Source organism: Bidens hawaiensis, unplaced genomic scaffold (genome assembly GCF_021521415.1).
Source record: "Bidens hawaiensis isolate Kalapana, Puna unplaced genomic scaffold, B.hawaiensis_p1.1 tig00032093_1, whole genome shotgun sequence".
NCBI lineage: Eukaryota > Viridiplantae > Streptophyta > Magnoliopsida > Asterales > Asteraceae > Bidens > Bidens hawaiensis.
In genome coordinates, this window is record NW_027495441.1 from 167,236 (window position 1) to 193,336 (window position 26,101).

The 26,101-nt window shown below is 36.3% G+C and overlaps 3 pseudogenes across 1 annotated transcript; all 3 read right to left on the reverse strand.

Moving 5' to 3' along the window:
• Positions 1-1,705: 1,705 nt before the first annotated feature.
• On the reverse strand, positions 1,706-7,978 carry LOC143582986 (glutathione S-transferase U17 pseudogene; annotated as a pseudogene).
• Positions 7,979-14,345: 6,367 nt separating this feature from the next.
• Positions 14,346-16,531, reverse strand: LOC143582976 (UPF0496 protein At4g34320 pseudogene; annotated as a pseudogene). The gene is made up of 2 exons (XR_013144073.1): positions 16,029-16,531; positions 14,346-15,668 (listed from the first exon to the last, which is right to left on the reverse strand). The product of XR_013144073.1 is annotated as a UPF0496 protein At4g34320 pseudogene (transcript).
• Positions 16,532-23,666: 7,135 nt separating this feature from the next.
• Positions 23,667-25,031, reverse strand: LOC143582977 (malonyl-coenzyme A:anthocyanin 3-O-glucoside-6''-O-malonyltransferase pseudogene; annotated as a pseudogene).
• Between the last annotated feature and the right edge of the window lie 1,070 nt (positions 25,032-26,101).

Here is a 26,101-nt window from a genome sequence, read left to right on the forward strand (position 1 = left end):
AAGAAAAGTGGGGAACCGTCAAGACTTGGAAAGGAAGTGTTGGCTGAAAACTTCGCCGAATACAAGTCGGCTAGGATGGGGGAAATAGCCGAGAAGAAGGAGTTTAGGAAAGAGGCTCATATGTTAAAAATGAAACGTGAGGAGACGTATATCAATTATTTGAATGAAAAACAAAAAAACGCCGATCTAACTTTCCTTCTACAACCGCACGACCATCTTGATGAACCCTTTAAATCGCTCCTACTTCAACGAAAACGCGAGATATGCGACAAGTGGGGTTGGGAAGGGCCGTAGGTTTTTTTTTTGTCGGTTTTTTTTTTAATTTAGTTGTCTTTGTTTAATGTAATCTTGTTTTATTTATTAGTTAATGTAAAATATTGTTTTCTTTTTATTTAATTTAGTATTTAGTAAAAAAAACCATCACACACCATCACACCACACCACCACCCCTAGTAAAAAATCATCCCATTTGATGGATTTGGGGTTGGTGATGTGGCACCATCTGATTAGGTGGGATGTGTGATGAGTGATCTCACCACATCCACCCCCCTACTAGAATTCTAGATCTGTCATCTGGTTTAACGGCCATTATTAGATTATTTTTACATATCTTCTTTATTATATGAATGACCGATGTAGTTGGATTTTCTTATACCAGGAGCTCTATAGTGGTTTTCCAAGGAATCAAGCATTAATTTTTAAGGAATCTTAGTTTATTATATAAATGCATTAATCTTGTTCTTAAATTGATGTCCTTAATTACAAGTGTTAGAACGTGTCTCTAGATGACCAATCACATAGAATGAGTTGTTAAGTTCTGATCGATAAACAAACACGAATTAAACAAATAATTCTCGTATATATTAATCGAAAAATATAACTCAAAACTGACTATAATCTCTTAAATCCTAACTCAATTTAACATTTGATGAACCTTACCTCGATTGCATCTAGATGAACCTTAACTCGGTTACATCTCGTGTGTGTCTTTATATGAACCCTAATTCAGTTGCATCTCACATGCTCGATAATGTCAATCCATTACACGGTTTATATAAACTAAGCTAACTTATTAGCAAAGACATTACCAATTATAATTACATTACAATTAGGAAACACAACCAACTATTGGTCCTTCAAGTTCACCAACTTATGACTTGGAGTCCGAAACTACATCCAATAAGTTGTGGTTCCATATGATCAACCAGATCCCACGGAGAATGAGCTAGCTAGGCTCTGGTTTCATATACCATGCATATACATATGGAGAATGATTTGACTTTGAAAAGGTTTATCATCTTCATCTGCTGGCAATTTGAATTTTGGATCAAAGCATAAATATCGATCATACCAAATGGACATCTGCGCGCCTTCATACATTATTCTTTATCTTCTATGACCTGTGTTAAAAGATTACTCGAAGCACCTAAAGCGACACCCGAAATGTACATCAGGGCGGTTCATCTTTCTAGCGAGGTGCTCAAAGATTCTTGATTGCAATTTGTTGTATTATTAACTGGCTTTTCATATAGTTTCTAATTACTACAACATTGCATATATTAAGCAAATTAAGTTTATTCATTGGCAGTATAAAACATGAGTAAAGATCATGATTATGATCTTTGCTTGCAAGAAACTTAATACAACAATACATCAACAAACATAAAAAAGATTGATTAATATGAAACATTTCTTGCAGCCTTGTTTATTTATATGGCGGTTTGCAGACGTTAAACATCGCATAGAAGTTCACAAGTGCCTCGTCGTTTGGTGTCGCGTTCATAAGCGCTTCATGTGACGATATGTTCTTTTCCCATTTTGCAAGTTCCGGGACTCTAACGTCATCAAAGGTATTGAAATCTGATAGAGTTGGTATAGAATGATCGGTGATCCCATTATTCACAATATCCCATATATATCAATACAAAGAGATCTCCTATTTTAGAGATAATATTCTAGCTGTCAATGCTAATTACATGGCATATAAATTGACTAAATATAATATTCTATTACTCCCCGCAGTCTTAGCCGGAGGGGAACGGAGACTAAGACTGGACCGAAAATCTTCAAATAATGCACGCGGAAGACCCTTTGTGAAGATGTCTGCCTGATATGAGGAGGGAACATGAAGGACCCGGACCTGGCCTCGTTGAACCTGCTCACGAACAAAGTGAATTTCGAGCTCGATATGTTTCGTCCGCTGATGCTGTACCGGGTTTCCGGATAAGTAAATGGCACTGACGTTGTCACAATAAACAATAGTGGCTCGTATGAGTGGTCGATGAAGCTCTAAAAGAAGATTTCATAACCAACATATTTCAGCAACAACATTCGCAACGCCGCGATATTCTGCCTCAGCACTAGAATGAGATATTGTCGGTTGGCGCTTAGACGACCATGAAATTAAGTTGGAGCCATAGTACACACAGTAACCGGATGTGCTTCGACGAGTGTCCAGACAACCCGCCCAGTCGGCATCGGTGTAAGCGAGAAGAGCCAGGTTTGCATGACTGCCTAACGTGAGACCAAGATTTATAGTCCCTTTAATATATCGAATGATCCATTTAAGGGCGTCCCAGTGATCCGTCATAGGAGCATGCATGTACATACATACCTGTTGAACCGCATAACTGATAACTGGCCTGGTGAATGTCAAGTATTGCAATGCTCCAGCCATGCTACGGTAAAGTGTTGGGTTGGCAAACGGCGTGCCAGAACAAATTCCGAGTTTCCCATTTGTGTCAACAGGTGTAGTCGCGGGTTTGCAAGAGTCCATACCGGCTCGATGAATAATATCACGAGCGTAATTTTGTTAGGAAAGAAACAGACTATCACCGGTCCGAGTGACCGAAATACCAAGAAAATAGCTTAGAGGCCCCAAATCTTTCATTGCGAATTCAAATGCCAAAGAAGACATGAGGTGCTGACGAAGACCTATGGATGAGGTGGTGAGAAGGATGTCGTCAACATATAGTAGCAAGTATGTAGAGTCTCGACCGCGATTTAATATGAAGAGAGAGTTATCACACTGACTCTGTTTGAAACCCAAATGTAGGACATAATCCGTGAATCGTTGATACCAAGCACGTGGTGCTTGTTTGAGCCCATACAACGATTTTTTAAGTAAGAAAACGTGATCCGGATAGTCTTTGTGTCGAAATCCCATAGGTTGGTACATGTATACGGTTTCGTTTAACTTGCCATGTAAAAATGCGTTTGTAACATCTAATTGATGAACGGGCCAAGAACGTGATAATGCTATAGATAAAACAGTACGTATCGTTGCCGGTTTAACTACCAGACTAAATGTTTCCCCGCAATCAATGCCAACCTGTTGGGACGACCATCACAAACTAGTCGAGCTTTATACCGCTCTAGGGTGCCATCTGATTTAAACTTATGCTTAAACAACCACATACTACGCACAATATTCATTTGGGAGTGACGTGGAACAAGTTCCCAAGTCTCATTATTAATAAGGGCATTAAATTCATCGGTCATGGCATTCCGCCATTCCGGTGTGGACAAGGCAAGGGCAGGATTTTTTGGAATAGGTATAATGGCGTTAGCCGAAAGGTTAAAAATTTTCTTGGGCTTAAGGATGCCGTCCATGCCTCGAGTTCGCATGGTACGGGTATTAGATTGTTGGAGAGGTGGTTGATGGAGTTGTTGAGGTTGTGTAGGATATGTGGTGTTTGATGAGGTGGGTACAATGGATGTGGTGTGAAGAGTCGGTGGGGATTTTTGGGTGTGGGTTGGAGTATTTAAGATAAGGGGCTGTGGGAAAGTATTATTTATAGTATTTGTTGGAGATTGAGTTTGGGTTGTGGAGGTAGTGATGCTAGGAGTATGTGAAGATGGGTCCAAGGGTGGTATTAAGGGTTGGGATGTGGGAGTGGGAGTAGGGTGGCACGGTTCGACATGCGACCATAGGTGTGGGTGAGGTGGGGTGTCAAGGAAGGTATATGATGGTGTAGGTGGGGGAGAGTTTGCAAAAGGGAAAAGAGTTTCGTCAAAGACGACATGGAGAGAGATCGTTATTTGATGTGAGATAAGGTCTAGGCATTTGTACCCGCGATGGTGAGTGGGGTATCCAAGAAAAACACATGGGTTAGGAGCGAGGAGTTAGTTTGTGGGTAAGAGTTGAGGGGCGAAGTGGATAACAAAGAGAGCCGAAAACTCGGAGGTGGTCATAGGTAGGATACCGTTTGTATAGGAGCTCGGTGGGTGTTTTAAAATTGTGTGTTTTAATAGGTAAAATATTGAGCAAATATGTGGCCATCTCGAGGGCATGATGCCAAAAGGTGGGAGAAAGGGAAGCATGGGCAAGAAGGGTTCGTATGATATTATTAATGGAACGGATTTTACGTTCCGCCTTTCCATTTTGAGATGATGTATGGGGACATGATAACCGAAATATCATACCATGTTGGTTGCAAAATTGTTTGAAGGATTCATTGATATATTCGGTTTTGTTATCACATTGAAAGGTTTTTATTTGTTTTTCGAATTGAGTTTCCATTTGTTTTGAAAAGGTAGAAAAGATAGAGAAAACTTGAGATTTTTTAGCAAGAGGATAGGTCCACAAGAAATTTGTTAAGTCATCCAAAATAATATGTAATAACGGTGTCTCCCGGTACTTACCACAGGAGATGTCCAAAGGTTGCTATGAATTATATCAAAAGGTAAAAAAGTGCATGTATTAGAAGGCATAAAAGGTAATTTTACACTTTTTCCAAGAACACAAGACTGACAAAGCTTTTTATTCGATTTATTAAACGAGATAACATTGGAATGTTTTAAAGATGCTAACAAATTCGGGCCAGGATGACCGAGCCGTTGATGCCAAAGTTGATTGGAGATAGCAGCAAAAGTTGAAGGTGAAGTAAACTGAGTAGACTCCGGTGGAAGAAGCGGATAAAGATCACCGCTGCTGTTGCATCGAAGGATAGGGATCCGGGTCTTGAAATCCTTCACAAGAAAAACAAATGGATCAAATTCAATGGAGACCCAATTATCAATGGTAAAACGCCGAACAGAAATAAGGTTTTTAATTAGTTTAGGAGCATATAAGACATTGTTTAATTTTAGGGGAGGGTATGGTGGTGGTAGGTTTTGATTGCCTTGTCCATGGACCGGAATGGTTGTTCCATTTCCGACAATAATATTATTAAAAATGCCATTATTGAAATGAGGTTGAAAATTACCCGGGTTGTTGGTCATATGCGAGGTTGCACCGGTGTCCATGTGCCATTGATCAGGTGGATTGAGCGACATGGTGTAGAGGGATTGCTCAATATTAGTATAGGCAGTATGATATGATTGAGCAGGTCTTGGGCCGAGCAGTCCCGCCCTGGGCTGGTTGGGCCTGGGTGCCGTTGGGTAAGGACATGGAGGGGAAGCCCAAGAGTGTTGAGATGATGCTAATGGATTATGTTGGACAGCCCACTGTGAATGAGGTGGGTTCCATTGTTGAAAATTATTTTGAGGTCCTGATTGTGTATAGCCGTGGGTGGGGTGACCAGACCCATAAGTTGGGGACCCAAAATTACCATTGTACACTTGACCAACTCTTCCACGTCCCCACGTGTGCCGACCACGACCACGACTAAGACCCCGATCTGCTGAAGTGTCCGACCTGCTGTATTCTGATCTGCCATATTCCGAGGGTGGATTTTGATCGCTTCTACCGGTTGTAGCATGAAGGGCGATGCCGGCAGCCTTAGCGGCAGCGGCGGCACAATGAGTTTTCTGTGTTTCTTCCTGAATGACACTAGAACGAGCCCTGTAAAATGACAGTAGTGGCTCGGTTTGCTGAAGTACCATGGCTATCCCTTCATATTGTTCATTTAGGCCTGTAATAAGTTGAATTACAAGGTCGTCGTCCGTCACCGGGGCACCAACATTTGCAAGTTGATCGGAAAGAAGTTTAAGCTCTTGACAATATGCATGCATGTTGGAGAAGTTGTCAAGTCTTGTGTTTGCAAGTTTGGTTTTTAGATGTATGGCTCGTGACGCTTTGTTGTCATGAAATATGTCACCGAGGGTTGTCCACGCATCATAAGCCGTTGTATTGATTTTGATGATGGTGTTTAATAGATCACGGGAGATGGTGCCATATATCCATTGAAGGACTATGGCATCGAGTCTTTCCCATGACTTGGTTGAGGGTGGAGGGTCGGTGGGTTTCGGAGCGTCTGGTTTGGGTGGTTCTTTAGATGAAGAAGCAGCGGGTGGTGGTTGTTTATGGAAGAGGTGTTCATGGACAATGAATGCTTTACAATGGACTTTGAAAAGTTCCGACCAAGTTGTATATTGGCCGGATTCAAGTTCAAGGGCGATAAGGATGAAAGTCTTGATGTTTGACACCGTAACTGCGGGATGAATTTTGCTTTCCATGGTGAGAGAATTGAAGAAGATGAGGGAGATCGTAGGTGAGGGGTGGGCGGCTAGGGTTTCCTGACTATGATACCATGATAGAGTTGGTATAGAATGATCGATGATCCCATTATTCACAATATCCCATATATATCAATACAAAGAGATCTCCTATTTTGGAGATAATATTCTAGCTATCAATGCGAATTACATGGCATATAAATTGACTAAATATAATATTGTATTAAAATCATTAAGTACATCAACATGTTTTGTCCATCTGATGAAACATCCAAGAACATCCAGATAACCTACTTCATCTCCTCCAAAATAAGGTTTCCATTGCTAGACTTGATGAAAACTTCTTCCAACAATTGTGTTGCTTCTTTCATTTGTTCTTTTATTGCTTCTTTTCCCGCCGTCCTTGTTGTTTGCCTCATTTCTTCATACAAAGGTATAAACTGTCAATCATGTTTTAAGACTTTAGTATATATTACTTATACCAGGATTTGATCAAATACAAATGAAATTAACGTGCTAAACGTGATAATCAAGTAGAGTAATTATATATACAAGTAGAGTAATTAATGCAATTACTCTACTTGTATATATAATTACTCTACTTGATTATCACATTTAGCACGTTAATTTCATTTGTACGTTAACCTTCTCCTACTTATACCAACCACACACATACACACATACATATATATATATATATATATATATATATATATATATATATATATATATATATATATATATATATAGAAACATGATCAAATACATTTTATTCTTAAGATGAAAACAGTGAGAACCAATTTGTTGTTATTATTAGGTTTATTTTTATAGGTGTTTGTTGTTATTTTTTTGTTTGTATTTGCTAGTTTTCGATTATGAGACGTTAAAAGTATTTGCTGATTTATATTTTGTTGTTATTATTAGATTTTTTCTTTTGCTGTTATAAGTATTTGTTGGTATTTGTTGTTGTTATTTTGTTCTTGATTTTGATTATTTTGTTGTATTTTTTAGATTTTTTTCTTTGTTATTATAAATCATTGTTTATGTAGATTGGTATTGTAGTTGGTATTGTTTCTTACGTTCTCATTTTTTTATAAATTAATATTATTTCCTACGTTCTCATTTTAAGATTAAAATGCACATTAACCTTCCCATATATATATATATATGTGTGTGTGTGTAGCATGCACATATATTATTTACATTTGATTAACATTTGATGTACCTTGCTATCATTATAATTGGCCCAAAAGAGACAATTAGCCCGGTCAAAAGAGACTGATGGGAGGAGCTGGATTAAATCGGGTCGGATTTCGTCAAGATATTCGAGTATGATTTGAGATTCACATAGGGGTGGTTTATCTGCATGAAAAAGGACGGGGACCTTTTCATGAACCGGGTTCGAAGTTAACAAGAGGTCGCTTTTAGGAGCAAGTTTTTCTTCAATGTACTCATACTTGATGGACTTGAGGTTGAGGGCGAACTGAACCCGGTTTGAAAATGGACTCGCAGCAGCTCCCAGAAGCTTTATTTCGTTCTCTTTGCCCATTGAGAGTTGATAAATTAAAACTTGGAGATGATGAATATTGCTCGGAGACTCCAGTATTATATATAGACATAATAATAATAATAATAAATAATTGGTTAGTACTTAGTAGTTATGTCCCTAATCTTTAGATGTATGACAAACCACCCAATAGGTTTTGATTGTCACCCAAATGCATAGAAATTAAGCATGGTGTTGTAGGGAAATTTGTTGAATTTCATGGTAGGTAAACTTGGTTGTAGACTTGTAGTTGAACAAATATGAACATAGAATATTAGTGGTCGTTCGTACAACTTTAACATAACAAACGATCGAACACAAACAACTAAATAAACATGGCTTTCTTGTTTGTGTTTGTTCATTAAGATATGAACGTGCTCGTGTTCGTTTACATATGTTCGTTAACAATATAAACGAACAGGTCGGGAACGCAAACGGATGAACATAATTGAAAATAGATGAATAACAATATGTTGGGCCTAAAAGGTTAGTAAAACTAAACAAAATTGTAATGGGCATAAAAAAACTTAAATGAATATATTAACTTAAACTAAAGAACACAAACAAATTTAAATAAACGAATGTTGATGAAGATAAATGAACGAATGAGACACGTATTCATGTTTTTTTCATTTAACTGAATGAATAAAATTTCTTTTCATGTCCGTTTATTAAATAAACAAAGTTCCAGCCTAACATTTCATGGTTCATTGAACGTTTAGTTCGTCTACGGTTCAATAAACAAACTCAACCCAATCTGTTTTGACTCAAACCCAAACTCGTTACTTGACCAGCTCGTTTTCAATCTTCATGTTGGTATGATAGAAGCATACTTACGAGGAAACAAAATGTATATCGACTACAATGAGGTAAGGTACTGTTTTATTATTATTATTATTATTATTATTATTATTATTATTTACTATTTATTGCCACTTGACAAATTTGTTTTTATTATAATATTCAACTATATATACCACGTACTTTTATCTCAGCGACATGCAACAAGAAAGAGTCTAGTCATCTTATTTGGAGTAAAACCTTTCAGAGGTGGAACCTTGTATTTCAGGGCCAAAGAGGCGGGTCTCACATAACGGATTAATATCTGTAGTGTTTTCCATCCATGTTAACCTAGGAATATTATACGGTGCTTTCGGATATCTGAGACAAGATGGTGATTCGGGTATCCGAACGAAGATATGGAAAAAAACAACTTGTTTTAACATTAAAATTACAAGTCACCAAACATTCAATCCAACAACCTAAACACAATAGATTTTCCAATCTAGCAATCTGTGATACAATCTAACATATATACCTATCGGCTTATCAAGGTGGAACTGTGATGATTTGGTGCAGACGGAAAAGGACAGCGGCGCCGGAGGACAAAGGTGGTGACTGGTGTCGGAGGTGGTGACTGGTGATGGTGATGGACAGTGCAGCGGAGGACGGAGGTGTGTGGTGGTGACGGTGATTGGAGAGTGGAATGTAGGGTTAGTGTGAATGGATGGTATGAGGTAGGGTTAGAGTGAAAGGTGTGGTGGAGATGGTGATTGGAATTGGACATGGATGGTAATCTGGTACAAAGTATATTTATTAAAATTAAAATGATATTAAATTTATTATTTCGGGTGGTTCGGATATCCGAACTATCCAAAAAATCATAAAATTATTATCCGAATCCGAATTTTTGGATATCCAAAATAATTCTGATATCCAAATTGGGATACTTTTAAACACCCCTAGTTTACCCCATCTTCATCAGTCACTGCTTTGTTTTGGTAGACCTCATGCCCGAGTCCCTTTGAAAGAAATAAAAACAGATTGACAATCTTGTCTTGATAATAAAGTGGGATTCAAGATTTCAAGGTGAGTTTACTTTCTAAACTTTATGCATAAAAATCTTGTTACTATTGGCATGCTAATTTAAAAACCTCAATTTCAGGGATTTGCTGTACCAAAAGATGCACAAGCCAAAGTTGCAAAATTTGATTTTCATGGACAACCAGCAAAGCTTAGGCATGAAAGTGTTGTGGTTGCTGCTATCACAAGCTACACGAATCTAACATGCCTAGTGTTATGCTTGGAGCTGGTCTTTTAGCAAAAAAAAGCATGTGAACTGGGCCTACGGGTTAGTCAATATGTGTGTGTGTGTCAGTGTGTGTATAGACCAGCTAAACAAACATGAACGGAGAGTGTTGGTGTTTGTTTGTTTAATTTAACATAACAAATGAACGAACATGATTACATGAACACTTAAACGAATGGATCTTCTTGTTAATGTTTGTTTATCAAGAAAATGATTCGTGTTTGTCTATGTTCGTTCCTTAATATGCTAAACGAACAGTTCACACAAACGTAAATGAGCTCAATGCACATAGTCAAACACAATGATCTTTAAATCCAACATTTAAAGTCGAATGAATATATAATACCTGAAATAAGAAAAAAAAATGATACTTGGAGAAGAAAAAAATAAAGGATAATTGGAATGAAGACAAAATAGCAACACCTGTTCTTTATATTTGTATGATTTTTCAGTGGATGTCATTTAACGTTAAAAATGTCAGAAAACATCTTTTACGTTTAAAAAACTTTGCAAAGCCCTTCCTATCCTCTAACAAAGTTAGATTTCTTCAATTAAGCATGGGTACACATGAGGGTGCATTAGTCATTACAAGCCATCGTGTCTCTAGCCCCTTAAACCCTTTTGATGTGGGCATCTTTGGGGCAGCTTGAAGGGGCTTCGAAGCCCCAAACATCGTCGAGGGATGGCTTGGGGGCGGTACGGTGAAGTTGAGCAACATGGGGAGAATGTGTGGGGCCATGTGTTTTTCCTCTCTCTCTCTCTCTCTCTCTCTCTCATAAACACAAACATGCATGCATGCATACATACATACACGGTAAATGAGCTTTAAAAAACAATGAAACGTTATAAAGAGGGGTTTCAAAGCCCCCGTTTCCTATGTGGCAATGACGTGGAGGGAACTGTCTTACAAACATTACCCAAATTTTCTCAACCTCACCATCTCATGGACCCACCAGTTAACCACCATGACCTTCGGAAACATCTCAAATCCAGCCACCAAGAAATTTGCCGCTCACTAACGTGTGTGAATATATATATATATATATATATATATATATATATATATATATATATATATATATATATATATATATATATATATATATATATATATATATGAGTCAAGTTATTATGCAAATTGGGACAAAAATGAGAATGATTTATAGTCACACAAAAAAGCTTTTAAAAAATAATTATGAAAAATTAATAAAAAAATCATAACTCAAAATTTAATTAAAAAATGAAAAATGTAATAACGCAAAAATGTTTCCACCGTCTTCCTCGTTCTAAAAAAATTCGAAAAAGACACAATGTTGAGGAAAAAACATCATTGTATTTTGTGTTTATTTTCGTCATTGATTGTGTTTTTTTCCTTGACATTGGGTTTTTTTTCTTGATGTTGTGCTATGTTACTCAACATCAAACTAGATTCTATGGTACACGAACCGGATTCTATGGTACACGTACCAGTTCGTATCGAAATGAACCTACGACGTATCGAATACACCCCCACTAACGAATTGCGTTACCGTACCGGAGCGAACCGCAATCCATGTGATTATGGTTAAAAGTGCAAACGCCTTCGCTATTTTGAATATTAAAATTGAATTTCTATCGGGTATGCCTTTACCTCTTAAAAGGGATAGCAACTGATCTTAGTTAAAAGCCTCATATTAGATACTTAAAACTACAGCATCATATCGAAATTTTAATTTTATACGGTTATATTCTAAAAACTTAACTATAGAAAACAACTGTATTTTTGTAAAATTCCAAAATAAGGTTTGAAAATGTTTAGATACAAAACTACGAGAAATACCACAACATGCTGGAATAGCTCAGTTGGTTGCTGTTAACCACAAGGTCGGAGGTTCAAGCCTGAACCTCCCTTCTAGCGATTTTATCAATTTAAAATGCAAAAGTATTCACAGTAAGTGTTTTTTTTTTCAATTACTACACATGGTTTAACTAGGATTTTTGCGAAGTTAGTTTTGATTCAAATTTTATCATAATTCGGCTTATTATTTGATTTGAGGCAACTTGAATTCAAATCCGTTTTTGCTACCACCCCAAGTCGATCAAAACTGATGAAAGAATTGCAGTGAAATTCGATTCTTTTGCCTATTAATTAGTATATACGTACTTATGCAACGGAAAATGTCAATATAAATATCATATCTAATCCTTATACATTTTATAATATCCTACTTAGAAGTTAGAAGTTGTTAGACAGAATTACAAATTTTGTCATTTAAAAAAGGCCAAATTACGGTTCGTGTTTTTAGTTGCCTTGCAGGTGGTGTATTTTAAACTTTTTTTTCTACACGTTATTTCCTTTACGCTAACTGAGTTAGAAAAACTCAGTTAAATACCCTCACTTGAGGCGCATGTGAGGGTATTTTTATCTTTTCGTCTATACCTGCAAAACAAAACCCCTTATTTGTTTAATTTAAACATTAAACAATCTCTCTCTCTCTCTCTCTTTCTCTAACACACCACCACCACCACCTGACAACTACCCGATAGCCAACAAATTTGACAACATCTTCATCTCTCTACAAGAAAGCACCACCAAGGCCTTGGTACCGTCTTCGTCGTTTGTGACGACCACCACCGGGATAAATACCATATCAGACCCCATCTGTATATGCTCTCTCTCTCTCTGGCCAACAAATCTGTTAAGAAAGAAGGTGTCGGCGGTGTGGTGTTGCGATGTTCCGAGGCGAAACTTAGATCTGGTGTTTCAATCGACAAACCCTAGATCCGGGCCGCTATATCCATCGTATGAACATTCCCACCCATAGATCCACTTGCCTCAAAGTAGTTGTGGGTTTGGTGGGTATGGTGAGGTTGAAGTAGTAGACGGAGAAGATGAAGTGGTTGCCGGAATTTGGTGACGATAAGAAGCCGACGGCGAAGATGGAGTTGTTGGATTTTATGAACTGGGTATCAATTGGTTGAGTTTTGTTGCTGTTTTGAGATTAATTTTGTGCTTGTTTGTTTGTAGAAGAACAATTGTTTGGACTAATTGTTTCTGGGTTTTTGATTTTATGAAATGGGTATTTGATCGTTTTGAGTTTTTACTGTTGTTTTGAGATTTATTTTGTGTTAATTTTGTGCTTGTTTGTGGTGGTGGTGGGTTGAATGGAATCTGTAACGAGGTGGCCGGAATTTATGGTGGCCGGAATTTATGGTGATGGTGGTGGCCGGAATTTATAGTGATGGTGGTGGCTTAGAGAGAAATAAGAGAGAAAGAAGGGGAATGTATTATATGTATTTTCTTTTCTTTTTTTAAATTTAAGGATACATTAAAATTACAATTATGCCCATCACATGTCTGGCACATGTCATACTTAACTGAGTTTTTCTAACCCAATTAGCATAAATGACATAACGTGTAGAAAAAAAAGTTTAAAGTAAAAAAAAGGACACGAACCGTAATTTGGCTTTTTTTAAAGGACAAAATTTGTAATTCTGTCTTTCATATATCTTTCAAAAAAAATTATAAAACAAAATCAACTACTAGTGCAGTGGTGTCAGGCCACCGAAAACTTGAAGTCTCCGGATAAGCAGAGGGGCGATGAACAGCCTTGGGGTAGAGCGCCATAATTGGGGTTTATTCAATACTGTGCAAACAAATGTTCTAAATTGTAATAATTTAAACTTGGGGACTGAAATTATAACCTGGTTAAACCATATGAACTATCAATATAATTACTTATAATGAAAAATCACAATTTTGTTTAAAAACCTCATGTGTAGGGACTTTTATATGCAAAATATTGCTTAGGGACTTTTTGAGTAAAATAAGAAAGTACATTGGTTTTTATGGGGTAGAGGTAAGGCTGTCTACATCTTACCCTCCTCAGACCCTACTATAGCTTTGCTATTGGTGGGATATACTGAGTACGATGATGATTGGTTTTTATAACATTTGCCCTTTCTTTTAATGGAACATGACATAAAATTCTTTGTTTATTAATTTAATAAAACGTGATATAAAATGCAACTATAAAATGAATAAAACTATTTTGTACATACTATTATGTTTTATCAAAGAAAAAAAAAGATGATATTAAAAAGTAAAAAGTGTATATGATATTAGGATATTCCCGTTTACAATTTAATCACCACCTATCAATAATACAAACAAGAATTAGATTTATAATAACACTTTTAAAGAGAACACTATAGCAACCATGTTCATTATTGTTTTAATACTTTATCCCTCTAATTACCTTATTTGCATAGCATTCAGCTGTCCTTATGAACATAGGAATGAATTATGAACACACAGTCTAAGATGAACATAGGAATGAATAAACAATCTAAGATAGCTGTATTAGGAAGCAATAGCAATTGCAACATCAAAAGCAAATGAACACAGGAATAACCAAACCTAAATTATTCTGCATCACTTAATAAAAATATATACATCAAATTTTCATCTTCAGAATATCACGATACCTCGAAACTTTCACTGATTATGTGGCGGTTTAATGATCTTTTGCAACACAACAGTTCTCGCCCGCCTAACATCACGACTACAATTATCCGCCTGCATCCCCAAATCATCCACATTTTTCATAAACGAGTTCAACTTTGTTTTAATCTCGTCAATTGCAACTTTCACCATGTCATCGCCTTCGATCACATGATCCGCATTCTTCATCAACTCCTCGATATCCATTTGTAGTTTCTCAACGAGAACCCTGATTGTATCAAGATCCCTAATCGCCACAAACCCTCCCACTTGCATCGAGCTAATAATCTCCTTTTGCCCTTTAATCGCGTTCTCGTAATTTTTCAAAAGCGAGTTAACCCACTTCCCCATTGACCCAAGTGGGATCGCGGTAGCGGCTGCAACAGCAGCTGCCACAGGTGGTGCTGTTATTGCTGCTGCCACCACGGAGCATATCAGCACCGCCGCAAAAGTAGCCACAAATATCACCGACGACACTTTCCTCCATGTTTGAAGATACTTCACTTTCTTATCCAGTTTCATTTTCTTGGCTTGTAACTTTTCAAGCATTATCGTTTGTTGTTTATAAACCGAATGGAAGATTTTAAAAAACTCTTCAGTAAACGGATAGCCCGCGTCCTTAAAACTCTTCAAATCCTCCAAAGTTTTTTCATATCTATTTTCCTCCACACCATCTTCTTCATCAAAATGTTGTAAAGCTACAAGAATCAACAATTGGCTATCGCGTACGCGTTTTAAACATTTATCCAACGTGGCGCAGAAATCTAGCGTTTGGAGGCTGTTCTCGAAATACTCCTCAACCAATTCAAACAGTTCTTGATTCTTCCATATATCTTTCTTGCAATGCAAGATTACTTTCACGACTTCTTGATTCATTTCAAGCAGACATTCAGTAACTTCTTTCAATGTATCGAATGATAACGCGCGCACTTCAACTCCAACTGCCAAAGTGTTGATCACGTTGTTGGCTCGCGCTTGCAGTGTTGCATCAAACGATTGTAAATCAGCATCGGATCTACAGGCGGCTTCATAGGCGTTGAGTTCGGTTATGATTTGTTGGGTATCTTTCAAAGGAATTGAAGGTGAACCGGAGGTAGTAGCAGCAGATCTCTTGCTAACGTGCGCTCCCATTTCTTGCTAACATGCGCTTCCTAATAAAAATAAAAAAAATAATAATAATAAAAATCAGCCAGACAATTCAACAAACCTGCAAATGTCACAACCCAGAACAGAAATCTATGGTTGATCATCCAATTAAAGCATAAAAAAAATATAAAATTTCAGGCTTTTCAGCTAAACATTTGAACAAACAGTTGGTGTGCAACAACAATACATGAAAAATACCTAAAAATGTCAGAAACCCAGATCGGAAACACACGAATTATCCAATCGGAGATTTGAATTACGACCTAACCCAAAACAGAAATCGAGAATTGATTACCAATTAAGCAAGAAAAATAAAAGATTTCAGCTAGACATTAGAGCAAACAGTTGGTGTGCAACAATCATACCTGCAAATGTAGCAACCCAGAACGAAAACTGACGATGACCCAGTTAAAGATTCAAGATTTTGAGCAAACCCAGTTGGGGATTTGACGAGATATGAGAAAAAGAAAGATTATGGTGGGCACCGATGATTGACGAAAGCAAAATTAATAACTTAACTTTATTGGGAAATGAGAGAGAGGATGAAACGGTTTAAGATGATGAAAGAAAGAGTATGTGTTTAGCTTGCACGCATGAACCGAAATCGGATGGAAAACGCGGAAAGCAATGTGTTTTTGTTTACAAGTTTCTCTCTCTATATCCACAAACAACCGCCATTGAATTGAATTAAGCAGATGAGAAGAAAGAAGGTAGTAAACAAGTGTTAAACAAGGGGTTAAATTAGCAGAAACTTAAGCTGAAAGTCAGGTGTTAAAGTAAACAAGTGAGAGAAATGAATGAATATGTTGTCTTTCAAACTACTCTTTAATAAAATCTTTGCTATTTTTAGGTTTCTAGAGAAACAAGAAGTTGTATAAATATAGTTTATTTAATTAAGCCTTTAATTCCATATAACTTTAATTATTAAACCACTTAATCCGGTGTATCATGTTGATTAAATGTTAATTATTACATGTATAAAAGTATAGAAAAAGGGGGTGATTTATAAGTGTGTAGGTTGTTTAAAAGTAGTGCAAGATGTGTGATATGTGTTCAATTATCATAAAAAAATTGTGAAAAGAGAGATGAATGTGAACATAATATCAACAAATTATTACAAAATGCATGAAAAATGGGTAAAAATAAAATTAAAAAGTCGAGAGATTTTACCGACAAAAGAAGCTTATGAGCGAGAGGAGGAGATTTTCAAGATGATAGGCGAAGATGGGCACCGAGTAAAGAGATCTTTAAGTATTTTTATTTTTAAGTAATAATGGAGGTTTGAGAGAGAAATGAAAATAAGTTGAAGATAGGATGGAATATTTAACAGAGTGAGAATTTTTAAATTAAAATACAAAAGTGGCGAATAGTCGAGGAAAAAATGTATCTATACTTTTAAAAGGCAAAGAATCTTTTGAGTTTATGTTACATGAAATTTTCATTGAATTCAGTAATAATGACAATTTACGAGCTTGTGAATCATGATATACAAGTATATGATGTTTGCTTTTGAATGTTACTTTGTAAAAGTTAGAAGAATAAAAAAGAAACAAATGTACTAAAATATTCCAAAAGTATTTTTTTGACAAACTCATGGGTATATCAAATACATGCGGGCATATATGCCTGATACTCATTGGATCGGGTAGGGGGAATGGGACTTGTATTACTAGTACTTGTGCAATTTATATCCAATACTATTGACACACATGTTTGTAATGGTGTGTCTAACTTTGACAAGAGTTTTTATTCACTTGTATACAATAGTGTATATAACTTTTTATGCTTGATCAAGTGTTGTAACTAGTTTTGACTCGTACACATATAGTTGCAACATTATATTGGTCATGGGTTTTGTGATCTTCTAAGGGGGTTGGGTGACTAAGACCCTAGTTTACTTTCATATCAAACTCATTTTATACCACATTCTCCACCATTTCATTTATTTATATTATTAAAGTACAAAAGAGATGCACTCTTCCCTTTATTTATATTATTAAAGTACAAAACCTACGTATACATGTGTGTGTATATATATAGATAAAGTGTGTGAGAGAGAGACTTAAATGAGCCACGTGAACACCTCATTTGCACCCTGTCACGCGCGATTAGGGAGCGGCATGGTTTTTAAATGGTCTCATTAGAGATGTTAGCACCCTCTATTGTGCCGCCTGGTGTGCTTATAGTTACCTATGTGTTCTATTTCGTTCTCAGTAATCTATTTCAATACACTGGTGTATTCAACTTTACAAGTTCTATTACAACACTTATATAGCTGGTAATAACTAATATTACAACTTTTATTATTTATTTATTTATTGAAATTTTTATTAGGTAATATAATCAAAGGTATTTCTTCTATCATCAATATAAGAGGAAAAGGTTACATATCTGATATAAATTTTCTAAGTAATTTTTGATTCCTCGTATAAACTTACCATGAGGGGTTATTTTGAAACATGTGATGAAAACATCTCATGTAGTAATCTGGTACATGAGGACTGAGAACACAACACATGGGATGAGATCTCAAGCGTAGTTGCCGCCTTAATGGTTTTCAAATAAAAGGTCTCCACGTCACGTCAAACAACTATTTCTCCTTTAATAATTAACTTTTAGCAAATTTACACGTTATGACAAATTTTAATTTTAGAGTTTTTTTTCGTTTTTTTAGCGGCTCTTGTCTCATCCTCTAAATTCGTTCAAATAGTTATTTCAATCCAACTTTATAAAACGACACTTTCAATTTTTCACCATAACTTTGTGGAGCCAATATCAATGATAAAAGTGATAAAAAGCAAAAAGTTAATTAAAATTAAAATTTAGAGTTAATTATAAAACGACCCTAATTAATCACTTTTAGGATTTTTCACCATAACTTTAAGAAACCCAATTTTGCAAAAGTTCTTTTTGATGTTGAAAATACGTATAACCTCATATGGTTATTACTTTTACTTGATTTGCATCTTAATTAGTTAATTGAATTAAACGAGAAGTGAGACCCTAATTAATCAGTCTTCGTCGAATCACTTTTAGGATTTTTCGAGTTATTAAAATTGGATTTCTTAAATTTGAAAAGTTTATTAGTGAGTTCAAATTCAACTAGGGGTGAACAAAAGCTTTTGTGACACTGTAATCATGACTTAAAGAACCATAATAATAATAATAATAATAATAATAATAATAATAATAATAATAATAATAATAATAATGAGGTGGCATATATAAAATTATTGAACTAAGTCAGTAACTTTTTCCTAAATTATTAGCTTGTATTAAAAATTTTAAAATCCTAAATATGCTCAAACATATAAATAACTACATATATTAAAAAGGTAAAGAAATATCTAAATACATAGGTCAAACGGCCAATTCGTTGTACACATTCGGTTCCAAATTTTAAACCAAGCTAGGCTGTTAAAGCGCCAAATTGTAAAAAACTGGACCGTTTGGATATCAACCGACAAGCGACTTTCTTCGGTTTGGGCGGCTCTTGTTGGTTTCAACGATTTTTGATCGCTTTTAGGCAAAATGAACGGGTTGAAACATTTCAGTTTAGGTTCGCTCGAAGACCAAACATCTTTTGCCTAAAATGTCCGGTTACTTTTGCAACAATTCGTAAATCAAATATGATTATAGAAGTAAGAAGTTATATCATCCATATACTAATCTTATTATTTGAATAAAGTGCATTTGGAGGTTTTATGCACTAAATATACACTTTAGGCAACTTTGAAACCATTTGACCAGTTCCGTCGTAGTATTTTAAATTTTTAATTACACACGATAATAATTGACCCACTCATAAATAATTTCAACCAAAATATATATTATGAATGCATTATGGGTATGGTCAATGGTGTTTGAAGTGTTTAACATCAATAAACCGGTTGTTATTTGATGTGATTTTCATCAATTGTCGACAATGGAAAACAATTTCAACCATCAAAAGTAGGGAATTGTAAACTAATTAACAATTAAAACAATTTATATATCAGACCTAAAACTATTCAACCATCAAAACAATTTCAAACTAATAAAACCTGCAAATTGATGGATCTAAAGAAGAGAATTGTAAAATTACCTCACAGTACGCGTCAATGGAACAGTCTGAATCAATAGCAACGGTGGAGATAGACGATAGCAGCGGTGGAGATGAAATGTCTCATAGGTTTAATTAGATAAGATGAAGGCAGTGAAGTAATGGCAGATTGACAGCGAATGCATCACGACGCCTGATAAACCTAGGGTTTTTTTATTTTATTTGGAAGGGGTGTGTGTTTGAATGAAAACAAATGGATTGAATAATATTTGGATCCAGATAACATTAGTTGGACGGGTTGATTAGAAATAATACCACTTAGTGAAAATGAATTAAAAAAGTAAGGAGTGGTGAGAGGTTGACAAGTGGCAAAATAAAGTAGTCTTTTATTAGAATAGTAAGATTATTAATGCATATAGAGTGATCAAGGTGGAGATTTTCTTTTTAACAAAATACAACGATTCATTTATAGGGAAACAACCTATTGAAACTCTAGTGTTAAATTGGAAATCTCATAAAAAAATAAACCATATAACAATAAATAAAGAAGACTAGCTATCTAGCTATAGATAAATTCTTCATTAAAGTAGCTTCCTTTGATAGAAGAACGGGTTGCCAAAGATAATATGTCTCTTTGGGCTCCTCATCATATCTTCCAGTCTTCCACTCGTCACCACCATATTTTGTTAGAAGCTACATAAATTATATAGTACACGGAACTTGAAAATAAATGAAATTTGGAATATTCCGCTTTATCTATATATCAACCATTTGGTTACTTCACACCATTTTGCGGATTAAATAACTAAACATCATGTTAAACAAAATAATGACCGACTCGTGTTATGTTTTAGCATTAACATGTTAAACTGGTCAAGTAAAATGTTGAATGGATATAACTGATTGATTGTATCATACAAAACTACAGCATTATTGATTTTATTAACAAATAATATTAGATTAAAAAATGAGTACTCATATTTGACTTGCTGATCAAATATGAAATAAAAATACAAACTATGGATTAACTCTTCAGGGTCCTAGAGGTTTGTAAATAAAATGTAATTTTTGTGCATAAATCCTAGGGGGGTGGGCAAAAACCAAGCCATAACCGAAAGCCGAACCATTAACTAAGAAAATTAACTGAAATTAACCATAATTGAACAAAACTGACTGTTATGGTTAAATGAGTATGATTAATTGACCATTAAGTTAGAGTTTTGGTTATGGTTACTGTGTAACCGTTAACCGAATTTAACCAAAACGAACCGAACCTTGTATGTTGATGTTTTTCTAGATATTATGTCTCTATTTCAATATTCTATACCTATATATACAACTTCGAACATTTAAATTTATGTTGCAACTATTTTATTATAAGATAGCTTGAAACATCATAACAAAGCTTGGAACCGGCATATTTCAGCTTCGAAACTTCATAATTGAGCTTGGAACACCATCACCAAACTAATGTCAACTAGAACAAAGGCAAAAAAAATATAAAAAATACACTTGATAATTAATCGAAACCATCCTATGGTTTTAATAGACCATTCAGTTATGATTAAGCCCCCATAACTTAACCGACTTTGCACACCCCTGATACAACCTCATAACTTATCATTCGATAATAGGAGAAGCTCTTGCTACAAATATCGTGGAAGTAATCTATGAGGACTCTTTCTTGTGGATGAAGTGTAGATCAAAATTCGTTCATCCAGATTGAGTCAAATGGTGTAATGATATTTTCTTTGCTGTAATCTCGTAATTATTTATTTCCAAGAATTCTTAATTTCGGGGCTCCGGTGAGTAAAAAAACCTCGAAAATCATGTTTTCAATAATATAATAAATAATTTGACAGTTTTATCATTTAAATTGTATTTCAAAGTGTAACATGGACCAAAACAAATATATAATAACAATAGTATACAAGTTACTAAGACTAAACGCTATGGGGCTTGGTTGGCTGAGGTGGCAAGGGGCGATGGGCGGGGAACACCGTCGTGGGGCGCGGTTGTTCCTTGGGCGCCGTGGATTCCATCGTTCAAACGGCCGGCGCGTTTGGTGTGGTTTTGGTGCCCCACCCCCCAACGTTCATGTTGAACGGCTAGTTTTATAAATATATATATATATATAATTATTTTATTTATAAATACTAACTCATTTTATCATTCTATACACAAACAAATACCAAATACTATCAAATTTCAAAACAAAATACTCTCAACTCTCTACCATGAATCCTTTCTCAAATTTCACCGGCTCGAGCTCAAACCCGAACCCAAACCAAAACACGAGCTCGAGCTCAAACCCTAACCAAAACCCGAACACCAACCCAAACCCGTGGGATCCGTCTCAAAGGTGGTGGGCTAGTTTACTCGCAAACAATGACCCTACCAACCCTTACTTTGCCAACCAACATGTACCCGCAATGCCTCCAAACGATATGTTTTATCGAATGCCAATGCCGTTTATGCCTCCGCCACCCCAAACCCAAACACCCCAAACACCCGAAACCCAAGTTCTAGAAACCCAAATTCCCGAAACCCAAGTCGACGAACCCCAAGTTCGTCGCAAGCGAAGCCATAAAAAGAAGGTCGTTGCCGATCAAACACCAACCGAATTGTACGACAGGAAGAAGTGGGAAGACGATGAGGAAGCGGCGTTGACGCAAGCGTGGATCGACTCATCCGAAGACTCGGTGTTAGGTGACGGTAAACGCAGCGCGATTTTTTGGAGAGAAAATACGTGGTAAATTTTTTGAGATAATGGGTCAAGGTCGCTACCGCGGGGATGATTCCGTCTCCAACAAATGGAAGACAATGGTTTTAAAAATGAACCACTTCTCCACAATTCACACTCGCCTTAAGAACAACAGAGGAAGCGGCACGAACGACGCCGACCTTCTTAAGGATATGTTGACACAATACCATCGCCTTCATGGTAACGAATTCAGCATGGGTATGTTTGAAATTTGGCAGAAATGCACGAGCTCGCCAAAGTGGCATCCGATCCCGACATCTACACCGCGACCGTCCAAACGGTCAAAAACAACGTCTACTTCGGCCGATCAATCGCCGTCTCAAGCCGCGTCGGATACTCGTTCTCAATTTAACTTAAACGAGATTGATCCCGATTTTCAATTTGATGAACAAGATGAGTTTCCACGTCCGGTAGGAAGAGAAAGGGCCAAGGCGGCGGCTAGAGGTGGGGGGTCTTCGTCTAGAACGACATCCTCGATGAGTTCCGACGTGAGCGCGCGGTTTGACAACTTGGAGCTTGCACTTAAAGGGTTTCGCGAGGAAAAAAAACACTCGAAAGAGGAACTCAAGATAATACACGAAGAAAGAAAAGCGATGCATGCGGAATACAAAGCCATGCATGAAGAAAGAAAGAAGGCTAAATCGGAACGGCAACGAGAGAAGGACTTCAAGCTCCTTGCAAAGGATCTATCGCATCTAGATTCGGCCACGCGGGCGTTTTTGGAGAAAAAGAAAGAAAGGATAATGGCAAAATACGCAAACGAGGACTCGGACGCCGAAAATTAGTTGTATTTTTTTTCTATTTGTATGTTTTTTTTATTTATTTTAGTTTAATTAAGTTTGATTTTTATTATTTAGTTTGTTATATTAAGTTTGTTAGTTTTATTAAATTAAAAAAGAAAAAAAAATTAAGGGGCTTCAAAACCCCGTCACCATTGAGGGGCATCTTTGGGGTGGGGTTTTGAAGCCCCCAGTGCACACGTGGTGCTGGGGAGGAGCTTCGAAGCCCCTCACCATAGTGACCAGTCTAAATGGCCTATATAAAAAACAAAGCAAAGTTTTATTCTATTAAAAGAAAAAAGAACTCATGGGTATTTATAGATGACATTTGGTTTAATGAACTAACACTCTTTCATTGCATCAATGAGTTATTTTGTAGGCTTTTCTTTTAAAATATGTTGCACAATGCATGATGCATCTAGATGTATGCTTCTAACCCCTCCTCAAAGTTACGAGCAAAAGACTCCATCTCAGTAGCCGAAAGGCAAACTCCAATCTCCAGATCTTCATCCTTTACAGGCATTCATGGATATCTATTCACTATAGTCAATTGAAACTGTTTCTAGCTTCTTGGGCTTACCCCACCCAAAATCCATGTCATAAAACTTAAGCTTTGGTGTTCCAGCCACCCAGATCATTATCTTTGGAATCCCATTCGGAAACAAGTCTTTGAGTGCTCTAATTTCTTTAATGTCTTCATTCATAGTGGTTAAAGTTTTATGTAGATTTTCTCCTATCACTTTTGCAGCCGTCACGAACCCTTCTTTTCCAGTTAACTTTGTGCTGTTTTCCGTAGCCATACTACCTCCCACACAGTTTCCAAAGTAAGCTGCCGGGATCGTTGGATTCCTTCGCGCCCTACAATCGATAGCGAAACCAAATAGTAGTAACTCATCCATATCCTTTTTTGCTCGGCAACTCCAGATATAAGCACATGCTACTGTAAAAGATGATACATGTTCTAATGTTGGTACTCGTGTTGAAACCAAGTTTTTCAACCTATTGAGTATAGTCCGAGGCAATATAAAGGTTGCTCGAACTTTTTCAGTTGGTCGACATAGTTTACGTGGTTTATACTCTTCGTTAAAGTTTAACTTTAGATAACCTTCATCTAGTTTCGCGTTTGTGATCAGCCTATCATAAATCGGCAAAGTTCCATTAGATAGAAATGACTCATCTGCCCCAGATTGAGCAATCGATGTCCACGCCTTCATGAAATAAAACCTGGTACTGGCATCGCCAAGGCAATGATGATTTGTCATTCCTATAGAGATTCCTGAGTCTGGAAAGAGTGTCACTTGAATAGAGAACACTGGGATCTTTGTGGAATTTGAGGTTTTAGCCGGCTCACCTAGTAGAGGAATAAGGTCATAAAATTGTCCACAATCTCTAGGATGGTTTCCGGTTAGTTCGTTGAAATCAAGGTTGGATGCTGCGAAGGTAACCTCAACAGCATCGCCTTCAACGTAACAGATTTCGGGCTTTTGGGAAGAAGGAGGGTATATGATCAAGTTACCGGTGAAAGGAAAAAAATGTTGGAGGGTGATTGATAAACGAGCGTTTGAGTTTTGGAATAATAGTTTCAATGAATTGAGTTTGTGTGATGGGGAGCTCATAAAAGAATACATAGTGGACAGGAGGTTGCTTTAGCCAGAAGAAATCGTAGTAAGTTAGTGGCAATGATCTTTCGCCTACGGTAGTCGCAGGGGGCGCTACCAGGGCATGTTCGAGAACTCTCAAGGATCCCATTTGTTGCTGCCAATGCACCAAAGATAAGGGTGCTTATAAATGTTCAAGTAATTTGGTATCTCTTTCCATATATTATTTCTTTCTTAATTTCAAATTTAAAAATCTAATTATTTATAAATCATATAAGGCTTCAATGTGACGTTTCTTCATATGTAGTTGTAGTCCAAGCTTTTGAATTGTAGTCTTTAACCCTTTGTAGTAAATAATATGCTATTAAGAAAACTACAAATTTATTGCATTAGGCCGGCTTTGAATTTTTGTCCCTTTTAATCTAATTAATTGATAATGTTTCAAAAAATATTAAATTTTCAATAGTGGCATCCGAAAAGTATTGATAATAACGGATTAATGATTTATTAAATCATCACGTGAATTGCCATGAATCCATGATCATGAAGTATTGCCGAATACAGTGAAGTTTTCTATTCCAGATGATATATAGAGTAAATTACATTGATGGTTTGCTGTGATTTGGCCAGAATTTATCAGTTGATATATAATTCCAACCATATTGTTTAATATTCGATTAATAGTTTCATTGGATTGAGTTTGTGTGATGGAGTGTTAGACAGTAACATCCCAAGGAACGAACAATCGAGTATTCTTCATAATAGATATACGAGCACACACGCAGGAAATTAAATTAATATGAAATAAACATGAGAAACTGAAATTTAAATAAACTGATTTTCTACATAATTTTCAACACAAAATTGATACATAGAATCTACCATACCAATTTGGTTTTATACTCGCGCTCAACCAGGGGCGCAACTTGTATAGTGGCCCAGGGTGGCCTCGCTAGACTTTTCGGCCCAACCATATTTATTAATTACATAAACAAATTGTTTCGACCGAATTAATTAAATAGTTTGATAGTAAATTCATTTATGTTTGGTATGCACTTCAAACAAAGGTTTTGGCCTCAAGGAGGACAAAGTGTGCACAAATTTCTAACACCAAAGTCTTCATCGTTGTGCTTCAAATTGAATTGCTATCTGGTACACCTTTACCTCTTAAACAGTCCAGCAATTGATCTTAGTTAAAAGCCTCATATTAGATACTTAAACTACATCATAATATCCAAATTTTATACGGTTAAAT